The sequence below is a fragment of the Prosopis cineraria genome, unplaced genomic scaffold (genome assembly GCF_029017545.1).
Source record: "Prosopis cineraria cultivar Desert tree isolate PC_DT_omini unplaced genomic scaffold, ASM2901754v1 PC2, whole genome shotgun sequence".
Classification (NCBI taxonomy): domain Eukaryota; kingdom Viridiplantae; phylum Streptophyta; class Magnoliopsida; order Fabales; family Fabaceae; genus Prosopis; species Prosopis cineraria.
Window position 1 is genome coordinate 44183889 of NW_026555333.1, and position 16594 is coordinate 44200482.

General features: G+C 32.7%; 1 pseudogene; it reads right to left on the reverse strand.

Annotated features, from left to right (window-relative positions):
* Positions 1 to 2899: 2899 nt before the first annotated feature.
* On the reverse strand, positions 2900 to 11729 carry LOC129302799 (4-hydroxyphenylpyruvate dioxygenase-like; annotated as a pseudogene).
* Positions 11730 to 16594: the final 4865 nt, after the last annotated feature.

Here is a 16594-nt window from a genome sequence, read left to right on the forward strand (position 1 = left end):
AAAGTTAATGACAAGGGGTCAAATTGCCTCAACTTTAATTGTTTAGGATTCAAAATACATTTTTTTAAAGTATAGGATTCAAATCACTCCTGGACCTATAGTTTAGGGTTCAAGTTGATATTTAACCCTAGAATCAACAACAACAACAACAAGAAGAAGTGATAGTGATGAATAAATCATTCTAAAATAAGAAAATGACAATTTCATCTCACGAAATTTGATAACTACAATAAGGTCTTGAAAGACTTTTTTAAGATTAAATTTCATATGAACTTACTTTAGTACCCCTTTGCAAAAAAGAAGCACCCCCAGTCAAAATAAGAAAAGAACCCTTTCTTAACTTTAAAGATGATCCTGACTTTTTTCACTTAACCCAAAATTATATATTTAAGTGATCAACAATAATTTAATCATTCATGTTTTCTTGAATCATAAATGATTAATAATTTTATAAAGCTACAAAAGGAAAAGGTGAGTTAAATAATAGGAAAAATATCTTGTAGGTGCTTATAATTTAATTAAGGTCTTATAATTCCCATCCTTCTATTTGGCCCTTATACTTTAAATGTTTGGCCTGTTTATATTTTTATTATCTTAATAAAGTTTATCAAGTTGAAATGAGTTGTTGCCTTATAGAAGGGAGAAAAAAGCTAAGTGGGTATTGAATTATGAGGACTAGTCTCTTAGTTTTATGGATCAAGTTTGGTCCTATTAATCTTAAGGTTATAATTAGACCAAACTAAACTATAAGTTACCTAATTTAATCCTTTTCAAGAAAAAGATCAAATCTAAAATCCGATCTTATCTAGTCCTTTATGCAATCCCCGTTGCAATATAATAGGCTCATGAAGGACATTGGTCAATTATGTGATCAAGTTTTTCACGCCAACCCTTGGAACACAAATCTCTTCTCGAACTCTATAAATGTGAATCTCTTCATGAATTTTGGGACAATGCGAACGTAGATGTGAAAAGTCAAATTTTCAAATGTCATAGTGGTCTTGAAACCACTACATCCCTCTGACAAAAAATATTTCAAAATAATTTTTCAAATTTCAAGTGTTTGCGATTCTATAACTGTTACACAGCTTTTAGCGCTTTAACTTTTGCGATAGCAGTTCTAAAAATCACTACTATATGGCCCGCTATGGTAATGATTGTAGTGGGTTTTAAAATCACTACCAAAAATGCACGTAGCAGTTCAACTCATTACAAAAGTGACATAAAAACCGCTACAAAAACTTTTTTTGGCAATAAACATCAATCAGTTTTGACTCAATGTTAATGTAATTGAAATCTTCGAGGAAAACAATATAGGGTCGAAATGTGACTTATAGATGATGAAGAACGAAGATGATTAAGCATATATACTTACATTAAGCAAAACCAAAACGAAAAAGAATGAGGAAGAAGAAGAATGATGATCGAGTAGTCTAACAACAACATAAAAAAAAAAAAAAGAACAAGGACGAAGAACTAGAAATAAGGAGATGGCTTGCCTCTTCAACTTGAACAACCACCCCACCAGAATGAAAATGAAGAAGAACAATATTGTCAAGGCAATGTCTTCCCCCTCCCTTCCCTTCTCCCTCATGAATCTGGCTCCCCATGGGGTGACTCCAAGTTTTTACTCCAAATGCTCTATTCTAATTACTTGACTAAAAAGTAATTATTCTAACCCACGTTACAACAAAAAAACACTTTTCAAAATACTTATTTTTCTATTTATGGGAGTGGTTTAAAAGTGCTGCCCCTTATAGGAGCACTTCCTTTAAAAGCGCTCCTATAAGCCCCTCTACAAGAATGCTTTTGCTTACAAGCACTCTTGTAGTTCTCCTTACAAGAGCACTTCTAAGCAAAAGTGCTACAATAATGTCACCATATGGGAGCGCTATTTAAAGAAAATGCTCTTGTAGCCTCATTTTTTATTTAAAAAAAGGAACTCATTTTTTATATAATGTTACATACTTCATAAATTTAAATATAATATTCTAAAGTGAAAAATTGATTATAACAAGAAAAATATACTTTCATTTGAATTTAAAAATATACAATGTTTTTGTGGGTTTGGTAGCCATAATCTCAATCAACTACTCTAACATCAAAATTAGTACAAAGATTTTTAATATAATCTTCTAAACATTACACTATAAGAAAAAAAATTATTTAAAAGGAAAACAATTGCCTTCTACCATTACACCAACCTACGAAAAAAAAATATGCAAAACGTTCAGATCGCATAAGCCAAAAAGAGAAATAAGTACAATAATTAACATCAAGTGATCTTTATCTATAATTATACGTAAGAGCTGCAACTAAGCGTGATACTCAGGATGTCTCCATGCAATAATTGTATCTAGAGAACACGAATAATTGTCTCAGCAAAGAATATCTTAAATAAGTTGCTTTCTCAAAGCCTCAACCTATGAACTGAAATTTGCAAGGCCAATAATACAGATCACATATACAAAGAATGAAAGAGATTTACATTTCAAAGCCAAATTGATAACTCATTGCATAATGGCTAACCGAAATCAAAATCAAAACTAAAATAATAAAATACAATATAAACTAATTGGATGGAAATACAAGAATAGGCATATGTATTTATAGCTATGGTCATTGAAAGATGCAAAGCTTTTGAATCAATGTATGATGAATCTACCACAATAAATTTAGTAATTATATTTACTGATCCTCACCCTATCAGTAGCAATTGTTTGCGTAAAAAATATCATCATAAAAGTTAACTTCAATATTTTCAATGCTAAAGTTAATGTACATCTCTAATACTTTAAAGTTCTAATACTTTACTACTATAAAAAAAAGTGTCTAGAGTGTAACTCTAATAAATTAAGCTACAAATGCAAGCTAGATGGAAGAAAGCTGCACTGATATCTCAGGCACAGAAACACAAATACTCGAACATAACTCCATGATTCAATATCCTCGCTACAGATCAAATAGAAGTTCATTAAATAATGAAAAAAATGCAGTATGCACAGCAACACAGTTGCAACATAAACAGGAAAATAAATAAGAGAATTAATAGTTTAATTATCTACATGAAAAGGATTTAGCAAAAATGAAGATAAGAATGGTCAACAAGTACCTCCAAGCTTTTGAGCTTCTATTATAACTTGAAGTGCAAGTGTTGTCTTGCTAGCAGCTGAAAGCTGCATCCTTAGCACAAGAACGGGTGTCATGAACAATTTAGTCGAACCTATACGTGCATAAATTATTTCAAGAGTGCGAGTATTAATGATCAAGTAAATACAAAAAAGCATGACTTACTTGTCGACATCAATTCCATTGTGACCGTTTGCAACAATATCATGCAAGAATTGTTTTCCCTGGGCCCAATATATATGAAGCAAAATTGTAAAAATGAAACTGAGCATAAAAATAGTTGAAGAAGTTGGTATGAAAAATAAAGAAAATTATGTCCAACAATGAAAAAACAAGGAAGGAAGAATCCAAGGTAGCTTACTTTTTGTGAAGGACGATCGTGACTAGCTATGATCATTTCCTGTCAAAAAGTAGAAGGATATTAAATTTAAAGCGCAAAGTTCTGGAGTTAAATAATACCGATGGGCAATAAAAGGGGAGTGAAAATCAAAATTTTCTGCAGTAGTACAAGCATTAGATCTGAGACGTGGTCGTGAAACCAGAACACCAGAGAGTGTGAACATGGTCATCTTTGGCAAGCTTCGGCACAACGGCGACATGGGAGAGGGAGAGGAGATCTGGACGGATGGATAGACTTCAGCGACTTCGGTGGCACGGGCTTTAGCAACAAGAGAGCAGCGACTCGGCGTGAGCCATGACAGTGCAGCAGAGATAGCAAGGCGTCTACGGCTTCGCTGGATTTTGACTTCGATGGAGCTTCACGAACTTCATGGCATCGATAGCTTCAACCGATTCTACGGCTGGGTTCATGACAGCGTTTGATGGCTTCCACAGTGAGGTTCGACGGCAGCAAGCTTTAGGAGAGGAGAGGAGAGAAGGAAAAAGAATAGGAAGAGAGCCGCAGAGCAAGAAAGAGTTCAAAACAAGGTAGCTAATTCAAAACTAATATAAAAACGAAAAGCAAAAAGAAAAGCCTCCCCTTATGGAGCGCTCTATGACGAGCGCTCATAAAAATATAAAATATTAATAAAATAATTAAGTCTAAATTTTTTATTTTTATCACATAATTAATATAATAATAAATACCAAAATAAAGAAATATTTATTTTTATAATAAATATTACTATCTAGGAGCGTTAAATTATTAAGTGCTCCTAAAAGCTTTTGTCTTTAGGAGCATTTTTTTGATAAGCATTCTTAAAGAGTAAATTTTTTTTTAATGAAATCTTTTATCATAATTTGGAAATATGTATTTTAAAAGGTAATTTTTTTTATTAAACTTTTAAGATTTTTTAGACAATAAACACTTTTAAAGGTAAGTTTTTTTTTTTTTTACTTTGCTTTTAGGAGTCTTTATCCTTTGAGCACCTCAAAAGGCTTAATTTTTAAGAGCGCTCTTTAAATGCTTATTTTTTATTTTTTTTCATGCAAATTTTAGGAGCACTTATTCATAAAGCGCTCCTATATATCTACTATTTTAAAATGCTTTTTTTTTAAATGTTCTAGTAGATTTTGTCTCTCCATTTAGAGCATTTTTTTATAAGCGCTCTGAAAAAAATGCTCTTAAAAATATATTTAGCATTCTTAAAAATATATTTTGTAGTAGTGCCAATTTTTTTTTCCCCTTTCACCCAATCAATGCCTTTGTGGAGTTATGGGTTCTTACTTAGCATCCAACTCATTAAGATGTCAACCACGTCAACCTCCATTGGCCACAAAAGCAATTTCCAAATGGTGTTAGGTGCAAAGGAATTAACCGGCGGAGCTAATGTTTAAAAGCATAAGGGTTGAATTAAAGGATTGAAACTATATAAAAACCTAATTTAAAATTGAAATAAATAAACTAATTATAAGGACGTGTGGAGATATTTTCCCTAAATAATAAAATTGTTGAATGGGGAAAAAGATTATTCAAATAATGGAAAACAAAAATGGATTTATAAATACAATAGAAAGTTGTGAAAAAGTAATATAATTAATTTAACCACTTAATATTTGACATAATGTATGTAGTAAGCTTAATACTCCTTTTTTTTTCTTGAAGATGTCAATTTAAACACATATATATCCACACACACCCGTATATAAAATAGGGTTTGAATCCTTGATTTCTCTCACAGAGAGGGAGGGTTTTGTGTCTCTAGACCCAAAAGTATTTAGCATAAGCTTAATACTCCTTTGTATCTCTTTATGTTTTAACCTCTGAATTCAATAATTAATGCAAGTAATTAAACTTTGGGCAAATAATAAACATCTTATTCAATATGTGTGTGTGTAGAGTGGGGTAAATAATAGGACTTTAATTAATTCGACCCCCTCCCTAATAATTTTCCTATTCTATTATAGGCCTGCTGGTTATTAAGAACACATTGACTCCACCCCCCCCCAAAAAAAAACCCTCATTGACTCTGGTGTTAGTCCATTTCATCTATCCATAATAGTATAAAATATTTTCTAAAAAGTTTGCTTCTCTTACTTTATTTGTTATTTTTTAAAAAAGGATTAAATTATATTTTTTTCATATATATTTCTTCAAGAAAAAATAGACATCTTGTACTAATAAATGAAAAATTTTTTTCCTTAAATTATTTTTCAAAAGAGCAAAAATCATTCTACTTCACTGACATGTTAACAAAGGAGGTTTTTTGTTCCTCTAAAAAATGCTTTATAGAAATTGAGTTGTCATTATTATTAAGGCACTTATATAAAAAATTTAATAAAAGTATAACTACAAAGGCTATCATTTTTTAAAAGAACAAAGTTTTTTAGAATTATAAAGTAATTATCAATAACCTATATTATGAATTATAGGTAATATATAAAGTCATTAATTTTACAAAAAGAGTCATATTTCATCATGACATTTTCACTCTGGATATCAAACAGCTTTTGGAATGGGTGGATTTAGGAATTTTTATTAATTTTGGCGAAAATTAATACCTTGAGATCTTTTAATGTTTTTTCCTGGCAAATATTTGATCCTGTGTGGTGTGTGTGTGTGTGTTGCTATCTCTCGTATGAGAAGCCTCCTCTATATTAGTTTAATGTCCGGTCTCCGTTGCAAGTCTTTCCAGTAACGTGAAAATTAAAATAAAATCACGAAACAGTTTGTAGTACTGAAGCATTCAGCCAAGTAAATGCACGCATACACACACATATATAATGGCTAGTATTTAAAAAGTAAAGATAAAAATAAAATCATCAAAATATAGAGGAAGAAAAAATGAATCATATTGATATAAGAGGAAAGAGTAATTTAATTTATGAGATTGAGAGACATAATTTATGAGGTTTGTAGAGATATAATGATTTTTACATTTATAATATATATGTATGTATATTATTAAATTTTATCATGTTTGTTATATTAAGAAAGAATGATTTAGTTTTTTTTTAATTTTTTTAACACATTCCATTGTTATCATCTTTTTTAACAACCAAACAAGGCCAATATATATTCTTTTTGCTCAGTTGATTTGTGAGAGAGGAAAAGGTTAGTTATGTTTTACTGGCCAAGACTATGGGACAAGTAAAATATTTTGCATATCACTACTAGAATACTCCCTCCAATCTTATTTATAAGATACATTTTAAGAATAATTTTTAATTCAAAATATAGAACACCTTGAAATAATTAAATTATTTTTATAAATTTTATCCTTTTTTTATTAGCGTGAATGTATTTAATATAGTTATATTATTATTCAAAGTTAAGGGTAAAAATAAAAGTACATATTACTTTTTTACATACTAAAAAAAACTAACTTTTTTTAAGATATATGAAATGATTAAAAGTGTTTTGTAAAAAAGACTGGAAGGAGTATATAATCCAAAGGCAAATGCATCAAGGAGTCTTGTAACATCTGAAAAAATTTAACTTTGATTTATTAATCTAATAAGGGTAATTAGTGAATTAATAAGGTGTGTGGCCAGAGGGACTTAACTTGGCATAATTGTTATGATTTCAGCCTTAAAAGTGAATCCAATCAATGACGGGCTACCTGGGCAAGGAAAGAGGAAGAAAAAGTGAAGAATCATTTTCTGTGCCGCAGCACGTGGTTAGTTTGCCGTGGCGCGTAGAGACAATTTAAATGTAAGGCTCCTCTGTGCCGTGCACCGTGACAGAGGACATCGTGCGCCGCGGCGCATGGCCAAAATCAAATATATCTAATTCGTTTCTGCAGAAAAATAGAAGAAAAATGAAGAGCTCAATTTGGCTCTGCTAGGGCATGACATTGGGTTCTATTGTTGATATATTAAAGCTCCAAACACCCAAGATAAGTTTATGGTGGTTTATTCTTCCTTTCTCTCCCTTATTTATGATGATTTATGGTAGGGTTTGAGTTGAGAGATGAATTTTCTGTTTATAGGAGTATGCATCTGATTCTATTAGTTAAAATGAATATAATAGGAGTTGTTTAATGTATTGAAACACTACATTGATGATTTTGAAAGTGATTAATACATAAGAGTATTTATTATCCAAAAATTATCATAAATATGGTAGTTGGGAGAGGTTTGTGTGCATTAATGATGGTTTGAGGTGTCATTAATGATAATGTACATTAATAGAACTTAATGAGCCCATTAGGTATGAATAGGTAGTGATCATGGGTTGATAAAAATAGAGTGTGTGGAGTTTTATGTTAATAAAGTTTCAAGAGTTAGATAATAATGATGTTTTTGTGGTATGAATGTAGAGAGATTTGTTTTGGCACTATTTGAGCTTGTTGCAAAGCTTTGGGAAGTTGGTATAGTGAGAGGTAAACCTTTGACCTCTCAAAGATTTAAGGTAACCGAGAAAAAGTTTACTTTTATGATTGAATATTAATTGTGTTTTGTGAAATATGATGAATAAGTTAAATTAATGATGCGTATTTGCAAAGTGTTTAATTTGTGAAATAGTTTTGGAAAGAAAACCTTATTTTGCCACCCTTGATGTTTTATGAAATTGATTGTAATTTATTACTATGGGTGGAGAATTGTGAAGAATTGTGTGTTGAATTGTGAAGCATGTGTCATGTGAATTCATGTATTGCTAAATTGCATATTATGTGAGAAATATGCATAACCTGATCATTGGCAGGAATTTGCCCAGGGAAAGAGTAGATTGGTTGAAATCCATGTGGTATTGGTAGTGACCATTGGAATCAAGAATTAGCCTTGGCACCGACCATTAGAATCGGAGATAACCCTTGTCTCATGGTTGTTTCAGGACTGTCCCACTTGTTCTATGAAGGATTCGAACCGAACTAGTCTCCATTGATTTATGAGGAGGCTAGATTAGGGGTACGACACCCATGGTTGATAGTATTGGAGGAAACCGAATTATATAAGTGAGTGAGTTCACCTTGCTCGGTGGCTCCTCACAAGTGGAAGGCTGGGTTAGTCCGTGAAAGACATAGCTACGTGATAGCTACCGGTTTCATGTCAGAGGTAATATGAGGATATAAGGTTGGTATCTGATCATGCATATAAGTCCGGCCACATGGTTGTTATTTTGAGACCCTATGTTATGTTTTTGTGAAATAATATGATAAAATGTTTTGTGGCAAGCTCGGTCACATATTTGTTAGTTTTGTGAGCCGTGGCCGAGTGTTATATGTTATTCATGTTTACATGCCTAATTACAGCTATTAACAATTAATATGCAACTGTATGGGTTAAGTAAAATTTGGTTACTGAGTGGTTGTACTCACCTCTCATTTCAATATTTTCAAGACCTAGCTCATCGAATCTAAGTCAGAGAAAATATACAAAGGCTTAGGATTTGTAGAGTAATCCTCTATATGCCTCTCTTTTGTTACTTTCATGTATATTTGTTAATGTAATTGCCAATTAGGATTAATTGACATGATTTATGCACTACTTACATGATTTTGTGTATAACAAGTATATTTTGTACCCTAGGTTAGTAAGTTTTGATTGTGAACTCATGGATAGGGCCAAAATACTTATGCAAGTAGAAATGTATATATTTTGAGAGATTTGAAATGAAATAGTTGATTTTGTGCAACTTTTCCTCCCCCTTAATGTTTTGTGAAAATTGGGGTTGAATGGTAATTTTATGATATAAGCATTTTTAATTGTGTGTGGCATATTGCACGAGTCTGCAAGAGTCCTTTGAGTGTGGTCGTATGGTTGGTGTAAGTTATTGGCACATGTGATTGAATTGGAATGCTCCATTTGTAAGATTTTGTGAAAAAGTGATCAACATAGGTTTTGGTGTCAAATTTTTATAAAAAATGAGTTTGAGTGTGAAACTAATATCATTAGCTAGAGCTAGGAGAAAAGCTTCGTGTAGACACCGAAACCACCTCAATCAGACGTTGGACGGAGATTTGGGACGTGTTGTAAGTTCGCGCCCTATGTTGTCATATGACAACACAGATCTGCCAAATTTAGTGCAATGCGCCACAACGCATAGCACCTCACATTGCGGCGCATGGCACAAGAAGACATGATGTGGCGCACGTGTCGTAAGCTGCGGCGCATTTGTCATTTTCTGTACAAAATCTGTTTTTGAGTTTTAAAACTCATTATTTGAATTCCAATTGATTTTTAAGCTTTTACTTTACTTTAAAAACTCTGATTTAGACTTATTAAATAATATATGAGATTGAATTGTTAAGATTGGGATTCCATTCAAAGAATTTTAAAAAATTTCTTTTATAAAACTTTACAATTTGGTAATTCTTTAAGGGTAAATCCTAAATTACCGTGATTTAGAGTTAATTATGATTTAACCTCGAGTTACAAGTCCACTTGTAAATTGTAAACCTGAAGATTAATGCTAGACAATTGAGAAATGCAACTTTTATTTATTCATTAATCATTAATACTGAATGTCTGCCGTGCATTGGTATCTGACAACGCTCGCACATAATTTAGTTCTTGTGGCGGCTTCAGTCAATTTATATTGCTAATACATACAGTGTCCAAATGCAACCTTTATTAGCAACAGAAGCCATAATCATCAGGAGTTCCTTTTCCAACCATCACGAAAACTAGTCATTATCACTACACTCACTTTTACTTTACTTCGCGAGAATTAATGTAAATTTAACTGACGCAGAGTATAGTATTGTACTACGAGGGCTTCATATGTATCTTGTACAATCACAATCGATCGGATTTTTAAAGCAAGGTTGGGTCTGCAACTTTTTTAAGGTCAAGCGTCTGCTTCTCGTACTCTTCTACGGATTTGAACAGCTCCGAGATGTTGCCTTTCCCAAAGCCTCCACAGCCACCTTCTGATATACCTTCCCTTCCTCATCCTTCAACCTTGCACCCTATTCTCTGTATTATCTCCACGAACATGGTTGGCCTGCCCACATTCATGACACCAAACACATTTTAACTCATATCTAAACTAAATCTTGTATCAATATCATGAAATTCATGATCAAATACAATTTAGCATAAAAACAATGCTGTGTCATTATATTATACCTGTCTCCAACAGGCTTGGTGAAAATTTGAAGCAAAGTTCCTTGATCATCTCTGTCCACTAGAATTCCCAGCTCCTCACACTGCTGAATCTGCTCATCCGTCAGTACATCACCAGCTCGATTCTTCAGATTCTTGTAATATGTTGGAGGTGGCGAAGGCATGAACTCGAATCCTCCTACTTTGCTTCGCTGTCTCATTTCTTTCAAAGTCCTGAATATGTCTTCGCTCCCCAGAGCTACATGCTGTATCCCAGCTCCTTCATTGTGCTCCAAGAATGTCTGTATTTGACTCTTCCGCTTCGTCCCGAACACTGGTTCGCAAAGTGGCATTAAAACAGTTTCGTCATTGTTCGCTAATATTATCTGGTTCAACCCACTCTCGTTCGTACCCACGTCCTCTGCCGTGAACTCAGCGAACTCGTGAAAACCAGTGAATTCTTTCACGTAATTCACAGCCTGAGCCAGCTCCGGCACGTTACAGACGGCGTGGTCGAGCCCACGGATCCTATAATTCAGTGAAGCGTGGGACGAGAGGTCCTCCACGGGTTCGAAGTTGGGCAGGAACCAATAGCTGGGGTTAGGGTTGGACGCATGAAAGGGATCGTTGTAGCTGATGTATCGCAACATGACGGTCCCCGAAGAGGAGAACTTCGGCGAAAATGACTCGGTTATGGAGAAGAACAGGGGAGGCCGTCGGCTTGGCGCCATGGACGACGCTAGTGTTGAATGCAACTTTTGCATCCTCGACTTCAAGTGCAATGGCCCGAACTTCTAGACCGTGGGAGGCTACGAAGGCGAGGCACGAGTCACGGTCAAAGGAGGGGATAGAGGCGGTGGAGCTGGGTTCGAGGTGCTCTGCGGGCGCGATGGAGGGAGAGTAAGGAGCAGTGAAGACGAAGGAGAGGTCGCCGGAACGGAGTACATAAGAAGCGTGGGTAAGGTTGCCGGTGGAAAGGTCAGATTTGGCAACAAGAGGCATACCGAGAGCCCATGAGAAGCGCGAGCGGTGCTGGTGGCGTCGGAGCACCAGAACTCGACATGGTGAAAACTCTTAACCCTGAAGCGATCTGATTTTGGGTTGATTCGATGGAAGTTGTTGAACCCAGCCGCTAGACTGCTAGCTTGAGCCGGAGCTCTGGTGGCCGACATCGTTATAACAGTAACTCCGTTCTGGCTTTTCTTTAACGTGTATATAGTTGTTGCCCTGTGTGCTGATTTTCGTCGCCATTCATGGCGTCGTCATTATATAGAGCGAAGCTATACATTACTGGCACACGCGGGTGGGTGGTCGGAGTCCAATTTCGTGGTGAAGACTTTGGAGACACGTGGCAAGTATAATCTGATGGATTAAGGAGTGTAAATTAAATGCTAAAACCTAAAGATGTGCCGGCCAAAAACAGTACTACACTGTTGCTTCAATAAGTAGAAGATCTGCAATTTTAAAAAACAACAAATGGAAGAAGGTAACTTTAAAATAAAATAATTATTTCTTACCTGAAAATTAAAAAAAATAAGAAGTAATATTGATTTAAATTTGATTTATAAATTTATAAATAAAATAAGAAGTAATAAAGTTATTAAATTTTAAATAATATTAATAAAAGATATGATCTTTTTAAAAAATTAATAAAGGATTGAATCCCTCATTAATTAGCGAGAAAAATACTATCTTTTGTTAAATTTAGTGAGCTTTTTTTAACTATGAATTTAGTGAGAGATAAATTTTTTATTAAAACACAATTTAACAAGGAATATGGCATTTAAATTTTATTTTTAGTAGTAAATTAATATAAAGGAAATGATAATAAATCCTGCTAAAAAGTATAAATGACATTCAAGTTTATTGAAATGTCACAATTTTTACAAAATTGTTGAATACCTTTTTAATATTAAGATTTTACGTTAAATGAATAAATTATCCCTTGTTAAAAATAAAAATAATCAGTCTTGCTCTATTTTCTCCAATAATAATTTTTGTTTAATCAGTTACAATTTTATTCTATGAATCATAAAAATTAAATAAAAAATACAACTTCTCACATAAAATTTCTTTTATGATTGATAAATAAGTTCTGAAAATAATTGATCTCAATTACAATTTTGTTTAAACAATCATAATTTGAAACATAAATCACAAAAATTAAATAAAAAATCATAACCTTCCTTGTGAAAATTTCATTAAAGTTTAAGTTTTGAAAATAATTAATCATAATTTTTTTAAGTAATCACAACTTTATTTTATAAATCGTAACAATTGAATAAAAAATTATAACTTTTTACACGTAAAATTTTTTTTGTCATTGAAGTTCAAGTTCTAAAAATAATCAATTATAATTTTTGTTTAAGTAATCATAACTTTTATTCTATAAATTACAAAAATTTAACAAAAAATCATGACTTTTCATTTAAACCTGTTACTTTTTATTTAATTTTAAACAAGAGACATTTTAGTTATTTAGCCTAAATCATTAATGTCAGAAAAGTACCTAGAGACTTTAGAGAAATTATAATATTTTGAGAAATATTATTATTATTTACATATTTCAATGATATTTTATTGTTAATTTCCCTTAATATAATGCTATTTCAAAAAAAAATGCATGCTGGAACGTCCTTATCACAGCGCCTATAACAAAAAAGAAAAAGAAAAAAAAAACTCTCCCCAAAAATATAAACAAAACTTTTAAGATTATTTAAAAAAAAAAAAAAAAACCCGCTCCGAAAGCCTTAACTTACTACAAAAGCTCGTGAGCGAGAAAGCACTCTGGTAGCTTGGCCTCTTTTTTTATTTAAAAAAAAAACATCACATATAAGGTACGTTTTAATTTTATTTATTCTAACTATAATCAAACTTTAGGGCAAAGATCTTATTTATATATATATATATATATATATTATAGAGTGGGGGTAAATAATAAATGTCTTATTTAAAACATATAGCATTTGGTTGGATGGGGAATTAGTGGAGCATCTTCCCCCACACTACTGTTAATATTGAGGTACGCCCCTGCCTAACAATCCAATTGTGCTTCTTTACACTTTCACAAAGTGGGGGGTTCTAAATTCTAATATTCACACTGATTATACTTTTTTTTTCTTTTTTTAAAAAAAAAAGAGTGCCTAGATGAATTATATTGTAATGATGTGGTGATTAATTTGGTGCTTTGTGACAATGAGATCAATAACTTTCGGAACATTAATTGATGAGTTAAAAGGGAATTATTTTGAAAGGAGAAATTATTATTATTATGTTAAATTTTTTGTTAGAGTAATATCGTTCTTCAAATGCCAGTATCATTGCAATGTCAACTGTAGATTAATGGACAATAACAGTGACAGACCCCCCCCCCTCTCCCTCATTTTCTTCTCCCCCGTCTCATCTCCACCATTAAATAATAAAACGAATAATTCAGATTTACTTTTTTTACCAATAGATTTAATTGTTTTATAAAATAATTATCAAATAAGAAATAAATAAATTTAAATTGTTAAAATTTGACCTTCACAGTTTACAGTTGTATACTGTTATTAAATTTTTTATAAATTTAAATTTTTATTTATTTATTTTATTGTAGTTATAAATTGTGCAAGTTAAATTTTAATAATTCAAAATTATTTGTTTATTTTGTCGAGAGGCATTTGATTGATCATGAAAGTTAAATTAACTTATTTTATAATTTTTAAAATATATAATCACATTAAATAAATATGATAAAAACATTTTTGAAATGCCTACGAGCCACTGTTAATAACAACAATCTCATACAACTGTCAGTTATAACAGTCCTGTCCCTTGGAGGTTTGGATTAGCCTGGAAATGGATGAGGGGAGAAAAGGAAGGAAGAGAGAGAGAGAAGCCACACAAAGACATTGGGAATATGTTTGGTTGAGGGATTTCAAAGGGGACGAAATTAGGGGTGCTTAATCTTGACCTGTTTTTGATTGGTCAGGTATCGTCCCGATTAGGGCTGCACAAAGGACTGGACAGCATGGACTTCACCCTAACCCGAAGTCCGGTCTCTTTTATGAAAAAGACTGGGTTAGGTAACCCGTAGTCCAGTCTTGTCCAGTGATAACCCAAGATTAACAGGACCGGACTTGGTCCATAGGACTGGGAGACTGGTCCTGTCAGTCCAGTACTCACTCAGCTTTTTTTCCCTCTTTTTATTCTATGAGAGGCAATAATCTATTCCAACATAATAAACTCAATTAAGATAGTAAAAATACTTATAATAATAATAAATCCATAATAATTTCTAACAATAAGAAAAAAAATATTTTTGTTATAGTCTAAATTATTTAAATTTATAAACTTTAATAAAAACAGTACTCAAAAAATCAACAACACTATATTACAATAACAATTTAGAAACAAACTTAATAAATCTTTATGCAATCATCTCCTTAGCATCAATTACACTTTAAACATTTGTCAAAAATAAATTAATTATAATTATAATAAAAAAAATTAATAGGACTGGACTGGACCAAGTGGTCCGGATGCCTGGTCTCTTGTCCAGTCCAACCGAAAAAATAGTCTGGTCTTTTTAGTCCTTTTGGTCCTGAAGGACCAGTGACTATACAGACCGAACAAGACTGAGACCATCTCGGGTTGGACTGGACCAGACAGGACTGGGAGACTTTTGCACAGCCCTAGTCCCGATCATATCGGAACGGGTCTTGTCCCAGCCCGAAAATAATTGAGACGGGACTTTACAGGACGGGACAGAAAAGGGGTTCAGGACGGGACGGGACACGGGATTACCATCGGGACGTCCCGTCCTATCCCGAATATTATATATATTATTTTTTATTTTAAATATATTAATTATATTAATATAATTTATACTTATATTAATTATATCAATTATAATTTTAATACTTACAATTCTTATTTAAAACTAAAATGTTTTTATATTGATAATTTTAATGGTATGGAGTAAACATGACGATATCTTTTTTATAATATATTAATTATATTAATATAATTTATTCTTATATCTATCTATTTAATAACTTTATTTATAACCTATTTCTTGCTTATTTTTAGAAGAGTAATTAGCTTAGTACATCTTCACTAAAATAGAAGAACAATTATTTGATGTTGTGTTTGACTTGCCTATTGTTGCTAATCTTATAGCATAAAAATCACTTGTATTTTTTATTATAATATGTAGTTGTGATTAATATAATTTAATAATTAATTTAAATTATTGTTATTTATGTACTTGTGTTATTTTGATTTTAAACTTAATAAATTATATAATTTAAAATTTTAATGAACATTATTATCCAGATCTTTTTTTGATATTATTTCATTTATTGGGACGGCGGGACGTCCCGATCTTATCCCGATCCCGTCCCAACTCTTAACGGGACGGAATGACTTTTGGGACGGAACGGGACATGGGACCAAAATTTAGTCCCGATCTTTTTTTCAAGACGAGACACAGGACGGGAACACCTCTAACGAAAATGACTCCCTTCTCCTCATTTGGTTGAGAAATTTTGGAGGAGAGGGGTGTCAAAATTTGCCCTCCCATCCCCTTCCTTTCCTATCATTTTAGTCCCCTTAAAATTTGAGTGTTTTTTTTAGGAGGGGAGCCAAAATAGCTTGACCAATTTGCCTTCATTTATTTTTTTATATTCCATAAACGCCCATCAGAGAAAAAAAAAAAAAAAAACTCCTGTGCTCATTTAGTCATTCGTCTGTCAAGCTTTCTGCAACGAGTTCCCTCCATTGCCATTGGTGTTGCAGTTTAATCCATCTCCTTCACAGTTGATCTGTGCAAATTAAATCAATGGTAACACCCCTCCCGTGTTCCCCTGCGTGCGGATGAATGAGGTTGCGGTCTATTGTAGTTCAATCTGTATGAGAAAGATGAAGTCGTCGTTGCTCCTGTGGACTCCTACTTTGAGCTTCAGGTCTGTACTACTGGTCTGGAACTAAAAGTTCGACGGAGGCTAGAAGGAAGTTGATGGGCAAAGGCTTGAAGTGGAGTGATTCTCGCGTG